The sequence below is a fragment of the Hordeum vulgare genome, chromosome 3H (genome assembly GCF_904849725.1).
Source record: "Hordeum vulgare subsp. vulgare chromosome 3H, MorexV3_pseudomolecules_assembly, whole genome shotgun sequence".
NCBI lineage: Eukaryota > Viridiplantae > Streptophyta > Magnoliopsida > Poales > Poaceae > Hordeum > Hordeum vulgare.
The window spans coordinates 192,793,422-192,814,265 of record NC_058520.1 but is presented as its reverse complement, the minus strand read 5'-3'; positions in this window follow the sequence as shown (position 1 = coordinate 192,814,265).

Genomic DNA, 20,844 nt, shown 5'->3' with positions numbered 1-20,844 from the left:
ACTTATGAAAACAGTGTACTTATGTAAGTCCAACAATTATGAACATTTAGGAAATGCTATAGACTTTATTTGAAAATACTGTGTAAAAATTATATAAACTTTCCACATTCCAGTAAAATATGAAAATTGAAACACTACAACACCAGTTTCTGTTTTTACACAGCACCAACCAAAGCATGCAATGCAAGCATCTTAATGAAATTCTTGGAACTTTTTACTGAAAAACAAGATTATAAATAACACCTAACAGAGAACCACAAAATAAAATGATGCTCCGACAAAAATTCATATTATGTGACGAATAAAATTATTGCTCCAATTAAGATATACCGTAAATGTTGAAGACGAAAGAGGGGATGCCTTCCGGGGCATCCCCAAGCTTAGGCATTTGAGTATTCCTTGGATATTACCTTGGGGGTGCCTTGGTAATTCCAAGCTTAGGTTCTTTTCACTCCTTATTCTCCTCATATCAGTATCTCACCCAAAACTTGAAAACTTCAATCACACAAAACTTAACGGAACTTCGTGAGATGGGTTAGTATAATAAATAATGATCATTCACTTAGGTACTGTCAAGACAAGATTCATAATTGTTCCCACATGATACCTACTGTATTATACTATTCCCATAATTTATATCACTAAATATAAGCTATGGGAACACTAAAACAATCAAACTATGCATGCAAAATAGAATCTGTCAAAAACAGAACAGTGTGTGAAGATCTGTAGTGTAACCATACTTCCCTGTCTCTAAAAATTCCGAAACACTAAGAAAATCCAGGAAATTTCTATATAAATCATGTGTTCAAAATTCAGATCAAAATCACGTTCGAGTAAATTTACAAAATTCCTAGATTGAGAGCAAAACTTTCTTTTTTTCATATAATCAAGTCAACTATCATCCACACTATCCAAAAGGCTTTACTTGGCACTTTATTGAAATAAAAGGCATAAAACATGATTAGTACAGTAGCTTAATCATGTGACACATCAAAACAGAAAGTAAAAGTGTTGGGTTGTATCCCAACAAACACTTTTCTTTAAATCCTTTTAGCTAAGCATGATGATTTCAATGATGCTCACATATGAATAATAATTATAACATGCAAAAGAGCATCATGAATCTCATGACAAGCACATTTAAGTCTATCCCACTTCCTATGCATAGGGATTTTGTGAACAAACAATTTATGGGAGCAAGAATCAACTAGCATAGGAAGGCAAAACAAGCATATCTTCGAAACTTTGAACACCTAGAGAGTAAACTTGATATTACTGAAATTCCTACAAGCATATGTTCCTACATCATAATAATTTTCAGTAGCATCATGAAGGAATTTCACAATATAACCATCACATAAAGCATTCTTTTCATGATCTACAAGCATAGAAAATTTGTCACTCTCCACACATGCAAAATTCTTCTCATTCAAAGTAGTTTGAGCAAACTCAACTAAATAACTATCATGAGACACTTGATTGACATAACCACATTCAATATTAAAATAATGATGACAAGTTTCATGGTTACTATCACTCTTTATAGCATATATGTCATCATAATAATCATCATAGATAGGAGGCATGCCCTCATCATAATAGTTTTGCTCATCAAAACTTGGGGGAGTAAAAATATCATATTCATCAAACATAGCATCCCCAAGCTTGTGGCTTTGCATATCATTAGCATCATGAATATTCAAGGAATTCATACTAACAACATTGCAATCATGTTCATCATACAAAGGTTTAGTGCAAAAAAAATTAATAACTTCTTCTTATAATGAGCACAATTTTCCTTTCCATCATATTCACGCAAGACATTCAAAAGAATAAGAATATGAGGCAACCTCAATTTCATATTTTTTCTAGTTTTATTTTATAAAACCAAAGTAGTGAAAAACAAGAAACTGAAAGATTTGATTGCAAGATATAAAGATATACCTTCAAGCACTCACCTCCCTGGCAACAATGCTAGAAAAGAGCTTCGTTGATAGGATGTGACTGCCGCTTACCTAGCCTCCCTGGCAACGACGCCGGAAAAGAGCTTGATGTCTACTACACAACCTTCTTCATGTAGACTCGTGTTGGGCCTCCAATCATAGAGTTTTGTAGGAGAGTAGCAAATTTCCCTCAAGTGGATGACCCAAGGTTTACCAATCCATGGGAGGCATAGGATGAAGATGGTCTCTCTCAAGCAACCTTGCAATCAAATAACAAAGAGTCTCTTGTGTCCGCAACACACCCAATACAATGATAGATTGTATAGGTGCACTAGTTCGGCGAAGAGATGGTGATCCAAGTGTAATATGGATGGTAGATGTAGGTTTTTATAATCTGAAAATATAAAAATAACAAGGTAACAAATGGTTAAAGTGAGCACAAACGGCATTAAAATGCTTAGAAACAAGGCCTAGGTTTAATACTTTCACTAGTGCAAGTTCTCTCAACAATACTAACAAAGTTGAATCATATATAAATCCCTCACGTGTGACAAAGAGTTCCCTCCAAAGTCACAAATAGAGGAGAACAAACAAAGAAATTATTGTAGGGTACGAAACCACCTAAAAGTTACCTTTTCTGATCAATCTATGAGCTATCCCTATAAGTGTCACGAACAGCCCTAGAGTTCGTACTAAAATAACACCTTAAGATACACATCAACCAAAACCCTAGTGTCACCTAGATACCCAAATGTCACCTCGAGTACCCGTGGGCTTGATTATATGATATGCATCTCATAATTCCATATTCACCATGTTCAATCCAACACAAAGAACTTGAAAGAGTGCCCCAAAGTTTCTACCGGGCAGTCAAGAAAAAAACATGTGCCAACCCCTATGCATAGATTCCCAAGGTCACGAAACACGCAAGTTGATCACCAAAAGAACATCCCATTGTCACCAAGGATATCCCATCGCAAGACATACAGCAAGTGTTCTCAGATCCTTAAAGACTCAATCCGATAAGTAAACTTCAACGGGAAATCTCAATTCATCACAAGAAGATAGAGAGGGGAAAACTCATTATGATTCATCTATATTAATAAAGCTCACGATACATCAAGATCGTGCCATCTCAAGAACACGAGAGAGAGAGAGAGAGATAGAGAGAGATCAAACACATAGCTACTGGTACATTCCCTCAGCCCCGAGGGTGAACTACTCCCTCCTCGTCCCCAAGACCGACGGGATGATGAAGATGGCCTCCAGTGATGGTTTCCCCCCTCTGCCAGGGGTCAAAACGGGCTCCCGATTGGTTTTCTGTTGATCTGGAGGCTTGCGGCGATGGAACTCCTGATCTAGGTATTGATATGTCTCCAACGTATCTATAAGTTTTGATGGTTCCATGCTATTATCTTGTCAACTTTGGAGGTTTTATATGCATGAATATGCTATTTTATATCTTTTTTGGGACTAACCTATTAACTCAGTGCCAAGTGTCAGTTTCTGTTTTTTCCGTGTTTTTGACCCTTTTTCAGACGGAGCCCAAATGGAACGAAACTTTACGATGATTTTTTGGACCAAAAGAGACCCCCGAAGCTTTGGAAGAAGGCCAGAAGGGCCACGAGGGCGTCACAAGCCCTGAGGCCGCCACCACCCCCCTAGGTGGCGCCTACCAGGCTTGTGACCTCCTCGTGGGCCCAACCGACGTAATTCCACCGCCATAAATTCCTATAAATTCAGAAACCCCCAAAAAGAAACCTAGATAGGGAGTTCCGTCACTGCAAGCCTATGTAGCCACCAAAAACCAATTTGGAGCCCGTTCCAGCACCCTGCCGGAGGGGGAATCCATCTCCGGTGGCCATCTTCATCATCCTGGCGATCCCCATGACGAGGAGGGAGTAGTTCTCCCTCGGGGCTGAGGGTATGTACCAGTAGCTATGTGTTTGATCTCTCTCTCTCGTGTTCTTGAGATGTCTTGATCTCGATGTACCATGGGCTTTGCTACTATAGTTGGATCTTATGATGTTCTTCCCCCTCTCCCTTCTTATAATGAATTGAGTTTCCCCTTTGGAGTTATCTTATCGGATTGAGTCTTTGAGAACACTTGATGTATGTCTTGCACGTGTCTATCTGCTGTGATCAACTTGCGGGTTTGTGACAATTGGGAACCTATGCATATGGGTTGGCACACGTGGATTCATGTGAGTACTTGATGTATGTTTTGGTGATCAACTTGCGGGTTCGTGACATTAGGAACCTATGCATAGGGGTTGGCACATGTTTTGACTCTCCGGTAGAAACTTTGGGGCACTCTTTGAAGTTCTATGTGTTGGTTGAATAGATGATTCTGAGATTATGTGATGCATATCGTATAATCATGCCCACGGATACTTGAGGTGACAATGGAGTATCTAGGTGACATTAGGGTCTTGGTTGATATGTATCTTAAGGTGTTATTCTAGTACGAACTCTATGATGGATCGAACGGAAAGAATAGCTTCGTGTTATTTTAATACGGACTCTTGAATAGATCGATCAGAAAGAATAACTTTGTGGTGGTTTCGTACCCGACAATAATCTCTTCGTTTGTTCCCCGCTATTAGTGACTTTGGAGTGACTCTTTGTTGCATGTTGAGGGCTAGTTATATGATCCAATTATGTTATCATTGTTGGGAGAACTTCACTAGTGAAAGTATGAACCCTAGGCCTTGTTTCCACGCATTGCAATACCGTTCGTGCTCACTTTTACCATTTGTTACCTTGCTGTTTTTGTAATTTCAGATTACAAAAACCTATATCTACCATCCATATTGCACTTGTATCACCATCTCTTTTCCGAACTAGTGCACCTATACAACTTACCATTGTATTAGGTGTGTTGGGGACACAAGAGACTCTTTGTTATTTGGTTGCAGGGTTGCTTGAGAGAGACCATCTTCATCCTACGCCTCCCGCGGATTGATAAACCTTAGGTCACCCACTTGAGGGAAAATTTCTACTATCCTACAACCCTCTGCACTTGGAGGCCCAACAACGTCTACAAGGAGAAGGTTGCGTAGTAGACATCAAGCTCTTTTCTGGCGCCATTGCCGGGGAGGTTAGCGCTTGAAGGTATATCTTTAGATCTTGCAATCAAATCTTTTTGTTTCTTGTTCATTCTCTAGAAAACTACAAAAAAAATGGAATTGAGGATGCCTCATATGCTCCATGTTTTCAATGTCTTTCGTGAGCATGATGGGAAGGAAAATTGTGCTCAAGTGCTGAAAGAAGAATTGCATAGAATGCTTGGCATAGAATATGTGAATGATGAGCATGATTGCAATGTTGTTAGCACGAATTCTTTGAATACCCATGATGCTAATGATATGAAAAGCCACAAGCTTGGGGATGCTATATTTGATAAAGATGATCTTTTTAGTTCTTCCACTTTGAATGATCAAAATCATTCTGATGAAAGCATGCCCCCTATGTATGATGATTATTGTGATGATACTTATGCTTTAAAGAAGAGGGATGATAAAACTTGTCATACTCTCGAGAACCCCTTTGCTAAATCTTGCTTTTTCATTGTGGACACAATTTGTAGTGCTCAAATCTTTTACGATACTCCCACTACTATTCTTGAGAATAGATTTCCTTATGTGGAGAGTAGTAAAATTCCTATGCTTGTAGATCATGAAAAGAAAGCCTTAGGTGTTAGTTATATTGTTGAATTCATTCATGATGCTACTTAAAATTACTATGAGAGAGGATCATATGCTTCTACTTATTGCAATAGTATCAAGCTTCCTCTCCATATGTTGAAATTTTTGAAGCTATGCTTGTTTTGCCTTCCTATGCTAGTTGATTCTTGCTCCAATAAATTGTCTGATCACAAAATCCCTATGCATAGGAAGTAGGTTAGAATTAAATGTGCTAGCCATTTCCTCCATGATGCTCTCGTTGTGTTTCAATCCTTACCTTTTATGTGAGCATCATTGAAATCAATGCCTAGCTAAGGGCGTTAAACGATAGCGCTTGCCGGGAGGCAACCCAATGAATAAATTTTTCTTTGCTTTTTGCTTCCCATTTTTTTTTCTCCACACCATCATAATTCTGTTATGATTGTGTCTTTTGTGTTTCTTTCTGTGTTTGTGCCAAGCAAAACCGTTATGATTAGTGTTGGTGATGATTGTTTGATCATGCTGGAAAAAGAAAGAAACTTTCTGCTCACGAAACGAGTTTTCATTTTTATTCTGTAAGAGCTTTTGAGTTGATTCCTTTTGATGCTGATTTCTATGCAATTTCTTCAGACTGTCGTAATTTTTCAGATTTTTTGAAGTAACAGAAGTATACGAAGTATACAGATTGCTACAGACTGGTCTGTTGTTAACAGATTCTGTTTTTGTTGAGTTGGTTGCTTATTTTGATGAAACTATGGATAGTATCGGAGGGTACTAGCCATGGAAAAGTAAATATACAGCAACCCAACACCAACATAAGTAGAATTTAAGTTTTCTACAGTACCTAAGGAAGTGGTGATTTGCTTTCTTATACTAATGATATCACGAGTTTCTGTTTAACTTTTGTGTTGTGAAGTTTTCAAGTTCTGGGTGAAGTTCTTATGGACAAAGAGATAAAGAGTGGCAAGAGCTCAAGCTTTGTGATGCCCAAGGCACCCGAAGTTGATTCAAGGATGCTGAAAAAGTCTAAGCTTGGGGATGCCTCGGGAAGGCATCCCCTCTTTCGTCTTCAATCCATCGGTAATGTTACTTGGAGCTATATTTTTATTCACCACATGATATGTGTTTTGCTTGGAGCGTCTTGTATCGTAGGAGTCTTTTATTTTTTGTTGTGTCACAATCTTCCTTGCTGCACACCTAGAGAGAGAGAGACATGCACTCACCGTGATTTTGTCGAGCTTCAGTTATATCCTTTGAGTTAGGCAATTCAGCTCACATGTGTTTCACTTATATCTTTAGAGCTAGTTGATTTTTCTCTATGTGCTTCACTTATATCTTTTAGAGCACAGCGGTGCGTGGCTTGGTAGTTGGCTTATGCTATGAAAGTAGTCCCAAAAGTGGTAGTTATCCAAAGGGATACGAAAACTTCCATCTCCATGTGCATTGAGTAGAAAGAGAAGCTTGATTCCTCTGAATTAGTTTTGAGATGTGGTTGTGGTAATATTTAAGTTATGTTAGTATTGTGTTGTGAATCTAGAGATACTTGTGTTGAAGTTAGTGATTCCCGTAGCATGCACGTATGGTGTACCGCTATGCGATGAAGTTTGAGCATGATTAGTTTATTGATTGTCATCCTCTGTGTAGCGGTCGGGATCGCGCGATGGTTTATACCTACCAACCCTTCCCTTAGGAGTATGCGTTGAATGCTTTGTTTCGATTACTAATAAAACTTTTGCAACAAGTATATGAGTTCTTCTTGACTAATTTTGAGTCCATGGTTTATATGCACTTTCACCTTCCACCATCACTATCTTCTTTAGTACCGTGCAACTTTCGCCGGTGCATAAACCTACCATATAGCCTCCCTCAAAACAACCACCATACCTACCTACTATGGCATTTTCAAAGTCATTCCGAGATATATTGCCATGCAACTACCACCATGACATGTGCCACCACTTCTACATTGCCATTGCATGATCATAAGATAGCTAGCATGGTGTTTCCATTAATGTATATGCCATGCTAGATCATTGTCATGGTACACTACCGAAGGCATTCCATATAGAGTCATCATTGCTCTAAGTTTTGAGTTGTAAGTGTGATGATCATCATTGATGGATCATTGTCCCATGCGAGGAAATAAAAGAGGCCAGCGAAGCCCATTTACAAAAAGAGGCCAAAGATGCCCACAAAAAAAAAGAGGCCAAAGAGCCCACCAAAAAAATGAGAGAAAAAGAGAGAAGGGACAATGCTACTATCTCCTTTCCACACTTGTGCTTCATATTAAGCACCATGATCTTCATGATTGAGAGTCTCTCGTTTTGTCACCACCATATAGCTAGTAGGAAATTTTCATTATATACCTTGGCTTGTATATTCCAATGATGGGCTTCCTCAAAATTGCCTGAGGTCTTCGTGAGCAAGCAAGTTGGATGCACACCCACTAGTTTTCTTTAAGAGCTTTCACTTACTCTTAGCTCTAGTGCATCATTTGTATGGCAATCCCTACTCATTCACATTGATATCTATTGATGATCATCTCCATAGCTCATTGATATGCCTATTCAATGTGACCATCTTCTCCTTTTTTGTCTCACAACCTCCACCACTCCATTCCACCTATAGTGTTATAACCATGGCTCACGCTCATGTATTGCGTGAGAGTTGAAAAGGTTTGAGAAAGTAAAGGTGTGAAAAAAATTAATTGGCCAATACCGAGGTTGTGCATTATTTAAATTCGTTGTACAAGGATGATAGAGCATAGCCAGACTATATGATTTTGTAGGGATAACTTTCTTTTGGCCTTGTTATTTTGAAAGTTCATGATTACCTTGCTAGTTTGCTGGAAGTATTATTGTCTCCACATCATTAGCAAACTATTGTTTTGAATCTAACGGATTTGAACATTCATGTCACGTGAGAGAAGTTACAAAGGACAACTATGCTAGGTAGCATGCAACATCAAAAATTCATTCTTTATCACTTCCCTACTCGAGGACGAGCAGGAGTTAAGCTTGGGGATGCTTGATACGTCTCCAACGTATCTATAATTTTTGATGGTTCCATGCTATTATCTTGTAAACTTTGGATGTTTTATATGCATGAATATGCTATTTTATATCTTTTTTGGGACTAACCTATTAACTTAGTGCCAAGTGCCAGTTTCTGTTTTTTCCGTGTTTTTGACCCTTTTTCAGACGGAGTCCAAATGGAATGAAACTTTACGATGATTTTTTTGGACCAAAAGAGACCCCTGAAGCTTTGGAAGAAGGCCAGAAGGGCCACGAGGGAGTCACAAGCTCTGAGGCTGCCACCACCCCCCTAGGTGGCGCCTACCAGGCTTGTGACCTCCTCGTGGGCCCAACCGACGTAATTCCACCGCCATAAATTCCTATAAATTCAGAAACCCCCAAAAAGAAACCTAGATCGGGAGTTCCGCCACCGCAAGCCTCTCTAGCCACCAAAAACCAATCTGGAGCCCGTTCCAGCACCCTGCCGGAGGGGGAATCCATCTCCGGTGGCCATCTTCATCATCCCGTCGATCTCCATGACGAGGAGGGAGTAGTTCTCCCTCGGGGCTGAGGGTATGTACTAGTAGCTATGTGTTTGATCTCTCTCTCTCTCGTGTTCTTGAGATGTCTTGATCTCGATGTACCATGGGCTTTGCTACTATAGTTGGATCTTATGATGTTCTTGCCCCTTTCCCTTCTTGTAATGAATTGAGTTTCCCATTTGGAGTTATCTTATCGGATTGAGTCTTTGAGAACACTTGATGTATGTGTTGCACGTGTCTATCTGATGTGATCAACTTGCGGGTTTGTGACAATTGGGAACCTATGCATATGGGTTGGCACACGTGGATTCATGTGAGTACTCGATGTATGTTTTGGTGATCAACTTGCGGGTTCGTGACATTAGGAACCTATGCATAGGGGTTGGCACATGTTTTGACTCTCCGGTAGAAACTTTGGGGCACTCTTTGAAGTTCTATGTGTTGGTTGAATAGATGATTCTGAGATTATGTGATGCATATCGTATAATCATGCCCACGGATACTTGAGGTGACAATGGAGTATCTAGGTGACATTAGGGTCTTGGTTGATATGTATCTTAAGGTGTTATTCTAGTATGAACTCTATGATGGATCGAACGGAAAGAATAGCTTCGTGTTATTTTACTACGGACTCTTGAATAGAGCGATCAGAAAGAATAACTTTGTGGTGGTTTCGTACCCGACAATAATCTCTTCGTTTGTTCCCCGCTATTAGTGACTTTGGAGTGACTCTTTGTTGCATGTTGAGGGCTAGTTATATGATCCAATTATGTTATCATTGTTGAGAGAACTTCACTAGTGAAAGTATGAACCCTAGGCCTTGGTTCCACGCATTGCAATACCATTCGTGCTCACTTTTACCATTTGTTACCTTGCTGTTTTTGTAATTTCAGATTACAAAAACCTATATCTACCATCCATATTGCACCTGTATCACCATCTCTTCGCCGAACTAGTGCACCTATACAACTTACCATTGTATTAGGTGTGTTTGGAACACAAGAGACTCTTTGTTATTTGGTTGCAGGGTTGCTTGAGAGAGACCATCTTCATCCTACGCCTCCCGCGGATTGATAAACCTTAGGTCACCCACTTGAGGGAAAATTTCTACTGTCCTACAACCCTCTACACTTGGAGGCCCAACAACGTCTACAAGGAGAAGGTTGCGTAGTAGACATCAGGTATCTTTTTGGAGGTTTGGGTATTTATATGAATATTTTGCGTTGGAATCACGTCAGGGGAGTGCCCGAGGGTCCCACAAGCCAGGGGGCTTGCCCTAGTGGGGGTCGCGCCCTGGTGGCTTGTGGCTGCCTCGGGACTCCTCTCCAGTATTTTTCATATTTTCCAAAAATATTCTCCATAAATTTTCATCTCATTCCTAGAACTTCCATTTCTGCATAAAAACAACACCACGGTAGTTGTGCTGAAAACAGCGTCAATCCGGGTTAGTTCTAATTGAATCATACCAAAATCATATAGAATTATTGTAAACATGGCATGAATACTTCATATATTATAGATATGTTTGATATGTATCATGATGCTAGTGATTATGCTGTAGGTGTTGTTCTAGGGCAAAGAGTAGACAAGAAATTGAATGTCATTCATTATGATAGTAAGAACCTAGACACCGCTCAAAGGAATTGTACTACTAATAAAAAGGAATTTTTAGTAGTTGTGTTTTCATGTGATAAGTTTACGCCTTACATTGTTGACTCTAAAGTAACTATTCACACTGATCATGCTTCTATTAAATACCTTATGGAAAATAAAGATGCTAAACCTAGACTCATTTGATGGATGCTACTACTCCAAGAATTTGATTTCTATATCATTGATAGGAAGGGAGTTGATAACCCTGCAGCAGATAACTTTTCTAGGATGGAAAATGTTCTTGATGACCCATTACCTATTGATGATAATTTTCTTGATGACCAACTTGCAGTTATAAACACTTCACGTAGTACTACTTGGTATGCGGATTATGCTAATTACATTGTTGCTAAATATATTCCTCCTGGTTTCACCTATCAACAAAAGAAAAAAAAATCCTCTATGATTTATGACATTACTTTTGGATAGATCCACATCTTTATAAAGAAGGAGTAGATGGTGTTATTATACGTTGTATACCCGAGCATGAGCAGGAACAAATTCTAAGCAAGTGTCATTTCGAGGCCTACGGAGGACATCATGCTGGTGATAGAACTGCACACAAGGTATTACAATCTGGTTTCTATTGGCCTACTCTTATTAAAGATGCTCGTAAGTACATACTTATTGTGATGAATGCCAAAGAGTTTGTAATATTGGTAAATGTCAGGAAATGCCTATGAACTATTCACTTGCTATTGAACCATTTGATGTGTGGGGCTTTGACTTTATGGGACCTTTTCCTTCCTCGAATGGATATACTCATATTCTAGTTGTTGTTGATTACGTTACTAAATGGGTAGAAGCTATTCCAACTAGTAGTGTTGATCATAACATTTCTGTTAAAATGCTTAAATATATAATATTTCCAAGTTTGGTCTCCCTAGATATTTAATGATTGATGGTGGTTCACATTTTATTTATGGTGCTTTCCATAAACTGCTAGCTAAGTATGATGTTAACCTTAGAATCACATCAACTTATCATCCTCAGTCTAGTGGTCAAGTGGAATTGAGCAATCGTGAAATAAAATTAATCTTGCAAAAGACTGTCAATAGGTCCAGATAGAATTGGTCTAAAAAACTTGATGATCCTTTGTGGGCTTATAGGACTGCTTATAAGAGTTCCATGGGGATGTCCCCATATAAAATGGTATATGGAAAAGCTTGTCATTTACCTCTTGAGTTAGAACATAAAGATTATTAGGCAATTAAATAACTTAATTATGATTTTAAACTTGCTGGTGAGAAAAGGTTATTTGATATTACCCCACTGGATGAATGGAGGACACAAGCTTATGAAAATGCTAAGTTGTTTTAGGAAAAGGTTTAAAGATGGCATGATTAAAGAATTCAAAAGCGAGAATTCAATGTAGGAGACTTAGTGATTTGTAAAATTCTCATTTTAGATTTTTTGCAGGGAAACTCCTCTCCAAATGGGAAGGACCCTATGTTGTCGAGGAGGTTTATCACTCCGGTGCTATAAAAATCAATAATTTCGAATGTAAAAATACAAGAGTGGTGAATGGGCTAAGGATCAAGCATTATATTTTAGGTACACCCATTAATGACGAAACTAATGTCATCCAAGGCATAACACCAGAGGGACACATAAAGGAAGTCTCCCAAAACACTCCAAAAACCTGAAAAAAGGGGTAAGTACATGGTACGGTAAGTTAACCGACTCCAAAAATTCCAAAAGAATAATTTTTTACTTGTTTTGGTATTTTAGAAAAATACAAAAATAAAATGGAGTCCTGGGAAAATGAGGGAGGCATAAGCTAACAGGGCGCAACCCCCTCGTCGCGCCCTAATAGCTTGTGGGGCCCTCGTGTGAATTCTTACCGAGCACGTATTCCTATGTGGAAAATTTCATTATATATTCGACCGTGTGTTTTTACCACTGCATCACGTGGTTTTCCTTCACCATGACTTCACCAAGCCATTCCAAGGACAAGTTCTTCAAGAAGGTCATCAACCCCTACCCGACGGAGGTGATGAAGCACCCTTGAGCCATTGAGATGCATGAAGGTGTGCTTCACATCCGGTATGTTCAAGGTCCCAAGAAGGAGAGAAATGAGAAGGCTAGGCTTGCAGCGGTGGAACATGAGATTTTCAAGTGCCAAGGGATGGGGAGCGTGGTCTAAGTGCTAACCCCTCCATGATCATGGATTTCATCCGGGAAAACAAGTTGGACACCATGAACGTGGGGGAGATTCTATCTAAGCTTCAAGCTCAGATCGATCACCTACAAGATCAAGTCTATGAATTCCAAGGTCAAAACTGTGAGTATGAATCTAGGTTTCAAAGGATGAGCTTCACTGCTAGTTTTAGGACTCCCGAGACAAAATTTTATTTCTATGACAAGGAGTCTATGTCCAGGAGTACCAAGGACACTCCTGCTACACCACCACCATCACCTGAGGAGGACGCTTGAGTACATGAGTACGGGCTCCGGTATCGTATCACCATCACCTCCATCATTACTATATATTTTAGTTTGGTCCTCGGTTGTTTCATGACTTAGAGAAATAAATTTCAGATTTCCTTTGCTTAGGACTTTTTCTTTGAGTCCCATCTATCCTCGTAATCGAGTATGCGAGATATACAAAAAGATTAGTTGAGTTTTTGTGGTTTACCCATGGGCACCCATCATAGCATGTCAATAAAAAAGAAAGATAGAGATCATATGTGTCACATCCCTAGGTTTCACTACTTCGTGTCTAGTTAGCTTGTGCATCATGTTTTATTTTGCATTAAAACTGAATTGGGGAGAAAGGAAACCCTAGCACCACACCTTAACTAACCAATTCAAAGAATGTGATTTTCAATGAACCCAAAATGGTCTTTAAAAATGTTCATCTTTTCTATTAAATGTTGGCAACAATGTTACATGGATGAATATTATTTTAAAAAAAATCTTGGCATTTATTTTAATCCACAAAAGCCACTGAAAATACCCAAAACAAATAACTACAACCATTTAGTTATTACAAAAATGCAGAGATATTTTGTGGAGTTTGGAAATAATCCAAATAACCCCCATAAATAATCCTGGTATTTTTGGATTAGGTTTGGATTCAAACAAAATCAAACAAAAGCTAAAATTGGAAAACGGAAAAGAATAAAAGAAGAAAGGAGAAAAACCCTTACCTGTCGCCTGGCCCAGCCCACCTCCCCTCCCCTGTCATCTTCTTCCTTTGCCACTCGGCAAGCACGAGGTGGCCACCGCTCTCTACGACCGCAGCACGCACCTACGTGCCTGCCTGGCTCCTCCGTCGCGCTGGCCGCGGGGATAGACCCACAGGCGACGTCCCTATCCACTCCTCACCTCGCCATTTGCTCTCTCCCTCTTCTCCCTCTCTGCCAGCCATGGCCGATGCTCGAGCTCGCCGTTGCCAGCCTATTCGAGCCACCCAAACTCGCCTCTAAACCGCGCAAACGCTCCGCCTTGACATCCCGCAGCTCTACACGCGAAGAAATGCCACTGAGAGCCCTTGGAACACCGGCAAGCCATCGTCTTCAACCTCCGGCCCGTGAGCTCGCCGACGTCGATTCGCCGTCTCCAGGCCATCTCTGAGCTTGTTCTCTACGCCTCTGCCCTCTCTGTGAGCTGGGGATTCCATTCCCGTTGTTTTCCCCATATTTCCCTAACCCTAGCCCCGATTCCACCGGAGCCCGACGAGATCCGCCGCGGGAGCTCGTCGCCGGTGATGCTCCGATGATCGGCTGATCCTTCTGAGGCCAACAGCAGCTCCATCTCATCGCATAGACGCTATAGCAGCCAAGCTCCGCTTGTTTTGAGCTCTGTGCCAAAGTCCTCGACGAGGCCCGAGCTCCGGCAGCCGTCGAGCTCATCACCGACACCGATTCCGGTCACCCCAGCCCCTGGGGCTGGCACCAACGGACTTGCAAGCGAGTGACCGTTCTTCCAGTGCCCTCCGCCGCTCAACTGGTCGCCGGAGATGCATTTCCGATGCCATCCGTCGTTCCTGTTGTCACCGGAGGCTCACCGATGGTGAGCTCGACCTCACCGCCGGTGGGTTTGACCCTCGTGAGTCTATGACAGGTGGGGCCAGCCTCTTGATAAACTTTATTAACTTAAATATAAATAGTTAATTAGTTAAACTCTAATTAGTCACTGACATGTGGGTCCAGCCGAGCTAATTAGATAACTAACTCAGATTCTAATTTGATTTAAGCCAAAGACACTGACCAGTGGGTCCCACTGGTCACGTTTTACTTGCAACGGCTAGTGAGCCCAGCTGGTGCAGTGCTGATGTCATGTTGGCGCAATAAATGGAATTATGTATTAAAAATAATTCCAAAAATAGTCTAAAATTTCTAAAATTCATAGAAATTATTTTGTAACTCAGATTAAAATAATTTATATATGAAAACTGATCAAAAAATCCAAAGAATCCAATGGTACTATTTTCATGCATGATAGAACAAGTTATGTTAAGCATCATGTCAAATCAATTAAAAAGAGTATATGGAAATAATTATTTGAAGTGGCATTTGAAACTATGTTTCAAACCAGCTTCAAACCAATGTCTTAAAAAGATGCATTAGCTCATCCATCATATTCTTGTCATGCCATGATCATGCATCATATTATTGTACTTGTTGTGTATTGATTGTGATCGTTTGTTTCGGTAGGCTCCACTCCATAGGATACTCAGGAGTATCCGACTCAAGGAGTGTACCCTTGTGCTGATTCACAAGTCAAGCACCATTTTTTATCATCCCGATAAAATCCCATGTTCTCACTCCTGCTCTCACATATTGCATTAGGACAAAATGTTTCAAATGCTTTTACTTCGGTAGTTGAACCCATTCCTTTGCATGACATGTCATTGTCACAGTAAATCATTATCATCCCAATAGAATAATACATTCAATCATCATATAGAAGAGCACGATACGTCTACGGACGAAATCAAACGATTGAGGCGACATCCATCTGTGCTAATCCTAGACTGTCGGAGTGGAACCCATGCTATGATCGAAGAAGAAGAAGAAGAACTCCAAATCAAATAAGCAACGCTCTCACATCAAAGCATCGCTTTACCTGTACCTACAATTGTTTTTGTAGTAATCTATGAGCCATACGAACTCAACAATCTCATTTCCAAGGGTATCAAGGCTAGCAAAGCTTAATGAGTGAGATATAGTTAAGTGGTGAGGCTGCAGCAAGCGCTAAGCATTTATTTGAGTTGTAACTTACGAGTATAATAATAAGAAGACTAATCTATGCATAACGTATGTGAGTTAATAGTGATCAAGAGGTGATCCTCAACACCTACTTACGAGTCAAACATTACTCCATCGTATTCCCTTCTTGGTTCAAACCTCACAAGAAGAGACAGTCACGGTTACGCACACAGTGGATGTATTTTATTTGAGTTTACTTCAAGTTTTTTATGACCGGCTATTAAAAAAATTCCAAGTTGCCACATAACCCCAGACATGGCTCTCAGAAAGATTTAAACCTACAGGGGTGCTCCAACTCATCCATCACAAACTAGCCACAAGTTGCAAGGAAAACCTCAACCTCAAGATAGCCCAAAGTATCCTTGGAATCCCAAGCACAAGACATTTGAGAAAGGTAAAACAAATCCAGCAAGGCTGCTCGACATGTCGACGAACCCGGTAGGAGCCACGTATCTCATTCTTAGGACACGACTGGATAGGTCACACTACGAGTAAAACCGAACGATGAGTTTCTCTGCGATGGCCCCGCAGTCTGCCCGCTTGGGACCAACATCATTAGCACTGCCTCCCTGTATTATATTGAATTAATCCACGGGTTCATGACGCCCTATGCATTACTAACGGTGTTCAATATTATATTACTATATTGAGCAAATATGGTACCAATGTTGGGCCTTGCCAAAAGAGTTTTATCCCAAAACGAATAATCAAGGGGGTCTACATAACAACCCCAAGCATGTTAGGAGTGCTCAATATGGAACATAACACCGGTACTCAAGTAAATAGGGCAGCAAAGTTGGACCAAAACATGGAGAAAAGGCTAAGCCTTCCACATTTTACCAAGTATATATGTGCATTAAATTAAATAGCAATAATATTGTGATATCCCAAGATATCCATGTTGTCACATGGAAACAACTACACCTCCAACTAGCAACACTATAAGAAGGGCCGAGCAAGCGGTAACATAGCCAAACAATGGTTTGCTGGGATGTGTTGGGGTTAGAGGCTTTTTATGGCAATGTTGGGTGTTTTGACATTCAAGTGGTGGGTAACGAGACATAACGACAGAAGCGACACAACTAGCATAGCAATTATAGCAGTGGTATCCACGGAAATGGCCATAAGAAGAGTGAATCCGTGAAGTAGACGAACGGGACGTAGTCGAACGAATACACACACTCCGAACTCTTCCGGAACTCTATCGATAAGAAGCAATCTGGAAACAAACAATCAACACACGATAAACACCATAAGATATTCATGATATAATGTGCAACCAAATACGATGCATTTTCATTTAATTGGCATGGCAAGCACAACAATCAAGTACTACACATTAAGTGAAGTTCAATATGCAAACAAGTTGCATATTGATGAAACCCCACGTTTCAATCATTTAGTTTACTCTCATTTATTTACACGGCAAGTTTAAATGTTTGTTGAGGTGAAGCATAATGAAACTACACTATCTATGCATTTTAAATGAGGCCGAAAACTACTTATAGTATTCCCGAAATGACCCCATAAGTTAATTTTGAGATTGGTCCAGATCCGAACTAAACATGTTTTATAATTATTAAACAGGGGGAAAATCCACCATGGGATTCTACACGTCATTCTAGGAGATTTACATATATAGACCTTTCAAAACGGGGTTATGATCTAAAAGATATGACCAACACAAAATAAATATGGCATGAATGCAAAATATATGCAAATGATAACCACAAGCATGTTAAAACATGGATGCAACAAGATATTATGAAACTACATGAAATTCTAAGCAAGTTTCATGTACAACATGTTCAAAACGGAGCAACGGTTTAACAACTACAACCAACACAAGTTATAGCTATAATCTGTCCAAAATAGCGACATGGCATTTTGCACCACATCAAATCAACAAGCTACAGGAATCTAAAATGCACAAAATAGACATGTGGCAGTAGTTTACATGATGCATCATAATTCATCTTATAACAAAAATTTAACAGAAGCATGGACCACTAGGAAATGAGCTCACAAGATGGATACTTGAACACAGTTTCATACTTAGTGAAAATAACAGTTTTAGTAGAGCAGTTTTAATATGAAGGCATATAGACAACAATAAAACTATATGCTACATGGACTTTCGTGGCATGAAAATCCACAACATGATAGTGGGCATGATGCGCTACAAATAACTCCAGAGTAGCAACATCAAACTATGCACAGAATCATGGCTCGCATCCACCCAACATGGAAATCTTAACTAAGCAATTACTAGACTTTGAAAAATTAACATGGTGCAAGGAACAACAGTTTTATCAGATTGACAGGTTTGGCAGCAAAATTAACTAGTATCCAAAACCTATACATGAAAACTAATGGCACAAACTAAGAGAGGATAACATGTTTTACAATTCACTCCATTGTACCAACCACAAAGGGGCTGCAGATTAATGGCAATTCACATGGAAACATAGCAACAAAATATAGTAGATTCCAAACTTAGAATTATTTGGACCCTCAAAAGAACAACATTTTATAGCAAGTTCACATGATGAAAACTACAACTAAACGTGACATTCATGGAATGAAAAACCTACTAACAAGAATTATACATTGCATACTACAAATTATTCCATTGACACACATTCAAAAGAGGCATGATTTGCTTTTCGAGCTTCGCAAAATGGAACTTAACGTTAACAGGTAAGCAGTTTTTACATGATAGCAACTTTCGAGCCACATATTGGCATGATAGAGATGGTTTACATGGCAACCAGAGGCATGGCATCAAAGTAGAAATCACATAGAACAAATCTCATGAAGGAGCCATATGCAAAATACCTATGGATTAGATGCAATCATCCATAAAAGTTTGCAAGTTTTCTCAGTTTTTTTGATGATTACGATGTGAAGCACTTTTGCAACAGAAATGATTCCTATCATGTGTGCAAATGCAACCATCATATAGAGCATGAAGAGTAGATGATTTTTCATATGTAACTCATTCTCATCGGATGGACGGTTACCGAGATACAAGGGTCACAAAATGCAATGTGATGATATTTTCAGACGAAAAATGGCTTAGAGAAACATCAACCCTGGGGCAAAGTGGGGTGACTCGGTATGAAATTTGGTTCCGGGGATCCCACAGATCCGGGACGCAGTCGTACAGTCGCGGGCAGAGGAGCCTCCATGGCAGGGCGATGCCGGCGAGCCCATAGAGCAGGCCGCAGGTCAGGGCAAGGCAGATTCGAGGCAGCAGTCAGTGGATCTCGTGTAGCGGAGGTGCACGGGGTGGTGGCGACTGGCCGCGAGGTCCAGGACGGCGTAGCGGCTACGAGGCTTTCGCGCCCTCCCGATCTAGATCGGCGAGGTGCAAGGCCACGGCGGCCTGGCGCGGCGGTGCAGGCGACACGCAAGGGCGACGGGGCGACACGGCCGGAGGCAGTGTGGAGCAGAGCATGGTAGCGCAGGGCGATGACGACGATGGTGCGGTCTCCGTAGGCGGAGCCAAGGAGGCGCAGACAACGGGGTCACGCGAGGCACGCAGGGCGACGGAGGCGAGCTCACGGGCGGCGCTCGAGGGCGCGGGGCACGGGCGGCTGGCGGGCTGGCTACGGGTCGTGGCGGGCCATGATGGAGGTTGGCTGCACTTAGGAAGGAGAGAGAGGTTAGGGGATGTGGCGACTCCCGGTTGGCCGGGGCGTCGGCTGAGGTGGCGTCGCGGCCCATGGCTGCATGCCAAGTGGCAGCGGTTGGGCCGTCGGCGAGGAAAACAAGGTGAGCGACGGCTGAGAGGGGGGAGGAGGTTGTGGGCGGTGCAGATTTTGACGCAGGGGCTGGGTTGCCCGATTTGAACGGCTAGGGTGTCTATTTATAGGAGGGAAGTCTAGGTTGGTTTTTTCCCGTGTTCAGACCATTCAATCTCGATCGGACGGTCCAGAAGCGAAGTGGGCTAACTGGGCTATAGTTGGGATCTGTGGAGAGGATCGGCATGAGATGAGAGGGAGGTTTGCGGCCCGACAAAATGTTTTGTAAAACTAAAATCGTCACACAATTAAACCGGCTATAGTGCCGCTATATGTTTATCCGTTAGGGTAACAACCGACCTTAGAATGCGACGAAATTTGGCTGGCGGTCTACCTACACTATACTAAGACCGCTCGCCAACTTTTCACCCATTTTGAGAAATTTTCATACGCACTTTAAAAATAATATTTGATCAATGTCGTGCGCACGTGCGTGTGTGGTTGGTATCAAAATGGTCAATGACAAGAACGAAGAGAACCGGTAACTATGAACGGATGCATGTTTTTTCAAAAATAATGGCGATGGAGTGCATATGCGATGTGATGTGAATGATGAATGCGACAACCAAATAAATCACACGACGACAACTAAATGAAAGGGAATCTCCTGGAACGTCGGTCTCGGGCTGTTACATTCTCGATGATCATATTGTGCAAAATAAGACAACATGTGAGAAGGTGCCACAAAGTTTCCGAATCCCACATCATTGCAAGCCCACGAACAATTCCCCTACACGCTCCTAGCACTCCAAATGACCTCTCCACATGCTTTCTAGTTGCTTCCTACATTGTTGCAAAATGCTTTTTTTTTGCCATAAGGTTCGGATATGGTCTTCACAGTTGCAGGCCGCCGAGGATATATGCCAAACACAAGAAAGTATCCCATGTTGTAGTCTCAAATTGATGGTGTAGTTGCACGGAGGTGATTCCCCATTGCAAAGCCTCTTGAACACCGGAGATCATTGAAGCACGTTGATGTAGTTGTGAGAACCCAACTTTCTA